Source organism: Palaemon carinicauda, chromosome 26 (genome assembly GCF_036898095.1).
Source record: "Palaemon carinicauda isolate YSFRI2023 chromosome 26, ASM3689809v2, whole genome shotgun sequence".
Classification (NCBI taxonomy): Eukaryota; Metazoa; Arthropoda; class Malacostraca; order Decapoda; family Palaemonidae; genus Palaemon; species Palaemon carinicauda.
Genome location: NC_090750.1, coordinates 11,438,943 through 11,446,442, shown reverse-complemented (window position 1 = coordinate 11,446,442; position 7,500 = coordinate 11,438,943).

The following is a 7,500-nucleotide window of genomic DNA, read 5'->3' as shown; positions in this document are numbered from 1 at the left end:
TTCACAACCTCAGGATCAGATCCCCATGGGAAATAACTCAAAGACTATAGTATTTGACCGGCCGGGTTTTGAACCAGGATACTTGTATGCCATTGATTTTATCACTCAGCAACGAAGAATGATAAAAGTCAAAGACAATTCTTCTGAACATACACCTGTCGAATTGAGGTTTTTTGAACTTAGAATTGAAATCAACCCATATTCCCTATCGTAGCTAATTGCTAGATTTGGGAACAGGCATTCGATTAATGATAAATTTTGAACATTTAAACATGTTTTTCTTATTTCAAATAAGCCATATATATTAATACATTGAAGCCTGGATTCTCATCACGACCTCGGGATCAAAGGCCCAGGCGAAAAGGAATCACTCAAAGACTATAGTATCTGACCTACCATGTTTCGAACCCTGATCCATAATACTTGTATGCCATTGACCATTCTACTCCGCCATAAAGAAGGATAAAAGTCTATGACAATTCTTCTTTACATATATATGTCGAATAATTGCATTTTCTGTCGAGTATTTTGATGCTTATGATTTACCTTTATCAACCCATACTATTATTGAACTCATTTGTTTGTGCATTAAAAAGTGTAAATTTAGTTTTAATGGAGATTATCAAAAATAAGTTTTTGGTATGGCTATGGGTAATCCTTTGTCCCCACTTTTATCCAACATATATATGGAGTTTTTTTAATCTAGATTGATTCCTTCAGTGTGGTCTTCCAAAATTATTTGGTATCGATATGTTGATGATGTTCAAGGTATTTTAGAAGAACATTTTAATCTTGATGGTTTTGTTTCAATTATTAACTCATTAGTACCGTCTATAAAATTTACTATAGAAAATGAAGAAAATATCCGTATCCCATTTTTAGACGTTCTGATAGTTAGAGAAACAGATAGATTCAAGTTTTTCATATATAGAAAGCCTACAAATAATTTTTCATTTGTATATTTTTACTCCGGTCACTTTAAAAATATAAAACGTTCAGTTTTTTTCCTCCATGTACCTTAGGGCATTTTGAATTTGTAGCCCATATTACATTGAGGACGAGTTCACTAAAATAGAAAAAATTGAAACAGATCTTTGCTATCCCAAATATTTCTTGGAAAAATGTATGAATAAGGCTAAGAAAATTTTTTATAGTGTCCAATATGAGTAAAGAAACAGTTAATAATATGCTTTGTTTGCCATTTCATGTTTGTTTTTAGATGTTATACCACTTTTGAAAAAAAAACTAGACATTGATATAGTGTTTAAATACAAATGTACATTAAAAAACATGTTAAATAAGAATAGTTTTGGAAATGATAATAATGTAATATATAGCATTACTTGTTTAGAGTGTAACTTATTCTATGTCGGCCAAACATCCAAAAGTATCCCAGTCAAATTAAAACAGCATCAGGTGGCCGTGTCCAGGGGTTCTCTTAATAATGCCTTGGCTTCCCACTGGTTAGAGCCAAGTCACAGAATTGGTTGGTCAAAGGCGGAAAAAGTAATCCATGTAAATGACTATTTCCAAAGAAATATTGTTGAATCATTTTTAATCTCCTGTACTCAAGGTAGAAATTTGAATCTAAGCCCAAGTTTATTTTCCGTTAATCCAGTATTATCCTTTTATCTAAAATCTGACTTACTAAGAAACTGACAGCTGTTGGATCCCCTTCTCCTGTATATATACGGTGTCTTTGTATATGTATTCTCATTGTTGAGTTTGATTGTATCCTCAGTGGATGAAAGTACTAACTCCAATCAAGTCTTTTAATTTTTACTTTCGTGGCTATAATACATTTTATATTCATCACATATCAGCTTTCGTGATTTCTACACACAGTATGGAAAGTAATGGGCCAAGAACACTACCCTGTGGAACACCGGATATCTCATTCCTATACTCACTATGGTGCAAGTCAACAACAACTCTTTGAGATCTATTACTTTGAAAATCAATAATAATGCTAAGAAACAACCCACCTACTCCCAACTGTTTGAGTTTGAAAATGAGGGCCTCATGATTAACAGGGTGAAAGGCAGCATTAAAATCAAGGCCAATCATACGAACTTCCTGACCACATTCAAGGGATTTCAGTACAGCATTGGAGATTGTAAGAAGTGCATCACACGCTCCAAGGCCTTTACGAAAACCAAATTGCAAACTAGGGAATATATGATTACCTTCAGCAAACATATTAACACGTTTTGTCAAAAGACGCTCAAAAACTTTAGATAATATGGGAGTTATGGAAACTGGGCGGTAATCAGTGGGACTTGAGGTACCACAAACACTTGTAAATAGAGGAGTAACATTACCAATCCCCCAACAAAGGCCAAAAGCTCCTCTTCTTGCTAACTTGCGCAAAAAAACAGATAACTTTGGAGCTAAGAAATTTGCTGTCTTTATAGAAACAATGGAAAAATACCATTTGGGTCTACACCTTCATAAGCACCAAGGTACATAAACAGAGCTTTAATTTCACTAGATCGAAAACCTAAACAAGTTAGTTTAGCCTCAGAAAAACGTGAATGAGGAAATTCAAGTTTTTCATTACTCTGTTTACTGTCAAAACCATCAGCCAAAAGTATTGCCTTTTCCTTTGGACAGTGAGAGACTGAGCCATCTGGTTTAAGTAAAGGAGGAACTATTGCATCTACACCAAAGAGTGCAGATTTAAGGTAGACCGCCATTTATGTTACTGAGTTGTACTAGAAATGGTTTCTTTTATGGTCAAATTGTACTTCTTTTCAGTTGAGGCATAAACTCTCTGAGCAAAAGCTCGAAGCAGAGTGTAGTTATTCCAGGTCAAATCAGATCTGTTACCCTCCCAAAAATGATAGGTCTCCTGCTTCTCCAAATAAGCACGTCTACAATCCTCAGTGAACCACGGTTTGTCCTTCACTTGGTACCTTAGCACATGAGAAAGGATACACTTATCAATTATGTTGACTAGATTCTCATTCAAAGGGACATCAGGATCTACACTACTGTATAATTGTGACTAATTCAATCACAAAAGATCATGCAAAATCCCATTCCAGTGTGTTTGGGATTTCATAAAAGTGTGATATATCAGGGACAGGCTGCTCAGTCTTCACTATCAATGAAATCAAGGCATGATCAGATGTCCCGACTGGAGAACCACCCTTACTAGTTATAACGCCAGGGGAGTCAGTGTAAATGGGGTCCAAGCAATTACCAGACCTGCGGGTAGCTTCAATTATGATATGCTCACAGCCTGATCCAGAGGCAAAGTCTAAAGCGCTCAAGCTATGGCGATCGGTAGGAGACATAGAACTTAACCGCTCCCTATGGTGAACATTAAAATCCCCAGCGAATACAAAAGAAGCCTTTCTATCATCTCCTTGTATCTTAGCCATAATGGTAAGAAGACAATCGAAGATAGAATCATCCATGTCTGGATTCTGGTAGATCGAACACAAATAAAAGTTGTAATACCTGCCACAAACTTTAATTACCTGAATCTCATGACATCCACATTGATAGCAGGACTTATGAGAAGCAGGGTACTCAATCCCAATTTACACAGCCATTCCCCTGGCCTTAGGGATGGCATCACGTTTCATCATTATTGGCTTCTTAAAACCAGAGCGCAGATGAGTGCCTGATATTAGAAACCAGAGTTTCTGAGCACAAAAGAATATCATACTGTGTGGATGCAACTATAAGGTCTTGAATATTTGCATGAAGACCACGAATATTGCAATACAGAAGACGTCATTGATAAAATCTAGGACGTACTGGTCCGAGATTTCGCTCAATGTCCCCAGACAGCATCAGAATTAACTGAAATGAAAAAGAGACATCATACTTAAAAACTATATTAACAAGAATTATAACAAAAACAGTATGTTCAGAATTAATAAAGTGATTGATGAAAAATCCGGAAAAAACTTTTCAACATGGAGGAGCCGATACACCATGCAAGGCTAAATACCTTCAAAGATAGCCACTTCAACTGAAGGGAGGAGAGTAAGGATGGTTTTGAGACGAAAAAGAATCAGAAAAGGAAAAGACAACCTCTTGATATACCACCAGGCATCCATGGCCCTTGTATTAAGGCTGCCCAACACACCACTTCAAAAAAATAAGAGGAGAAAAAATAATAATAAGATAGAATAGTGTGACCGAGTGTACCCTCAAGCAAAAAAACTCTAACCCAAGACAGTGGTAGACCATGGTACAGAGGCTATGGCACTACCCAAGACTAGAAAACAATGGTTTGATATTGGAGTGTCCTTCTCTTAGAAGAGCTGCTTACCATAGCTACAGAGTCTCTTCTACCGTTACCAAGAGGAAAGTACACTGAACAATTGCAGTGCAGTAATTAACCCCTTGGGTGAAGAGGTGTTTAGCATCTCATTGTTGTCAGGTGTATGAGGAAAGGCAAGAATATGTAAGGAATAAGCCAGACTATTCTGTGTAAGTGTAGGCAAAGAAAAAATAAGCCATAACCAGAGAGAGGGATCCAGAGCATTACTGTCTGGATAGTCAAAGGATCCAATACCTCACTAGTGGTAATATCTCAACGGGCGGCTGGTGCCCTGGCCAACCTACTACCCAAGGGAGGCATAAGCAGCAGAAAAGACCCAGCCTATCCTTATGAAAGAGCAAACATCCACCAGCCCTCTCTCCTTTCAAGTGTGTAAAGTGTTATCCTCTCAAACGTGAATAAGGGAATTTCTACCCAACGTATAAGGTGTATAGAGTTATTAGAAGGTTGGCGATATCATTGGGTGATTAGTTAAAAGAGTAGTGTGGTAATGTAAGTACATTTTATAACATACATTTTTGCAATGGGCCCTGTGAGATTTAGATTAAATTGTGAAGTACATTAAAAAAATTCTCTTAAGTGTCCTGGAACCTTCTGTGAACCAAAAGAACTAAGTTCAACAGTTACATATATATAAATATCAATACTGTATGTCTATTAGCGTATTATTGTGGACCATCTTTTCATTAATAGTCAAAATTAAATACTTTTATAAATAAATTTTCAGTGAAACAAGTGAATATATAAATTTTCAAAGTGTCTTTCTTTTGTTTTGATCTAAGGTTTAGTTCAGATTCAATATTTAGAGCTAATATTTTTTTGTTCAATTCTTTTTGAGTAAGTGTAAGCTTTTCATAAAATATATTTATTTTTGTAAAGTGTGTATCATTTTCATCACCAATATCTTTCTTGGTACTTCTCTCGATTCCCTGACTAACAACCAAAGTAAATGGTGGGTTTTAAAAGAGTTCATGTAAAATAACCACCTAATATCTGTTTTTAGTAATTTATGAGAACTTTGAATATTCATTGTTCATATATATTACTGTCTGGGAGTTGTGCTATTTCTTAAGAGCTTAGTATATTTCTAGGATATATCAGATTTTTGTAAGAGCTTGGGAATTCATGTAATTCGCTAGCCATATTATTAGTTTTTGGTGCCCAGACCTTGAGATTCATCGAGTTTGTTTTAAATAATAGTGATAACAGGCCCGTGTTTTGAATAAAGGTTTGGCCTGTTTAGTGTTGATAGGATTGAGTGTATTTTTAGGGTATATTTTGGAGAGGTATAATTTTTGTAAAGTACAAAATGGCACAAATAAATGTACAAGAGTTTTTGAAAAACTCAGTTGTTCAGGAATTGTTGGAAGCTATTGTAAATAGAGGTCAGTGGCTCTTTATTTTAATGACTTGTGGTGGCCATGCAACAAGTGGAATGATTAAAGCCCAAATCAAAAGTCTAGACATAGAAGCCTTGATAAACTTGGGAAAGTTGTCGGAAAAAGATATTGTAGCACTCTCGAACTTTTGGAGAATGCTGAACGAATGAAAGCAGAAAGGAATGTAGTGGCTGAGAGTCAACAAATTTCAGCTGAAGAAAATTTAATTAAGTTGAAGATGATGGCAGAAAAGAGAGATGAGGCAAGAGAAATAGCAAGAGGGAAAGCAGTTGAGAGAGAAGAAACCATAGAGATTGCAAGAGATCCAAGGGAAATGGAAGAAAATGAGACAGAACGAGAAGAAAAAGGGAGAGAAGAGGCGAGAGAAATTACCCGACATGCAAGGGAGTTCGAACTGTTGAAAGCTAGTGCTACGTCGGCAACTTAGATTGAGATGATCCCTGCATTGCACGATCCCATGTTTAATGTAACAAACGCCAGATGATAGTTTCAAAGTTCACAGAAGAATCCCCCGACGAATTCTTCAATCTTTTTCAAATGGTTTCGTTGATGATGAAATGGCTAGAAGATAAATGGCCTGTCATATGGACGAGTGTTCTTCTTGAAAAAGGACGCAGTGCGTATCTTGCCTTGTCCTAGGACCAGAAATAGGAGTGTCTAAGAAACAAACTGGAAAGGACGACAAGAAGAATAAGCCAGCTAACGTTTACACGACAGGTATGTTAGCCGCTCTAAATGGGAGCGAGCATATCCCGGTCAAGATATTACACAACACAGAATGCAATCATAGTGTGGTGATATGAGAAGTACACCCATTGGTGGAACAGTCTCTCAGAGGAGATTCTGTCATTTTCTAGGGGAATAGGAGATGAGGAGGTTAACCCTATTTGCCGTTTGAAACTGTTATGATAATTGGTTACAGTTCATTTTGATTTTGAAGTAAAGGATTCAATGGTTGTCGAAGGAGTAAAAGTCTGGCTGGGTATTAAGGCTAGTACAGCACCGTTTGTGTCTTGTTCCATTGTAGCAGAGAAACCATTGAAGTATAGTCCTACAACTGAACTCGAGAAGGACTACCCGTAACCTTTTCCTAGTTTTATGACGACTAAGAGTATGACGAAGAAAGTGTCTGCAAAAGAAAATGGAGAGACCAAAGGAGCGATAAACTTCTAGGATTTGTTTTCAGAAGAAGAGGATTTCCATGAAGGCGCACATGAGGAGGGCTTCCAGAAAAGCCTGAGAGAAGAGGAATGACTGATAAGTGAACAGGAAGACCAGGAAGCTAGGAACTTGGAAGAAATAGGAAACTCAGCATTTAAAAGTAGGACAAGTGAGTCAGAAAGGGCTGATAGGAATGCAACAAAAGGATGCGACGATAGCAGAGTTAATTTACCGTGTGGTGGATGAGATGAAGGTGCAGCAGTCTCCCACCTGTTAATATCTTGAGGATGGGTTGCTTATGAGGAAGCATAGACCCGCCGATGTACCTTGGAATGCCGAATGGGTGATATATGGTCAGATATTGAATACCGCACCCCTGAGAAGACAGGTGATTGTTGTTGTGCATAAGACGAGACTCATGGGAATAAGGAAGACGGCGGAGAAGAATATGAAACACTTTTTCTGTCCTGGTATGCATAAGGATGTAAGCCTTACTCCTAGTCGTCATACAATTAGGAAACAAATACAGGTAGTCCTTCTTGAGTTCAGTCGTAGGACTATACTTCCAGGGTTTTTCCGTTACAATAGGACAAGGCAAAACGGCACTCAATCAACTTTATTTCCCAGTAGGACTTTTAC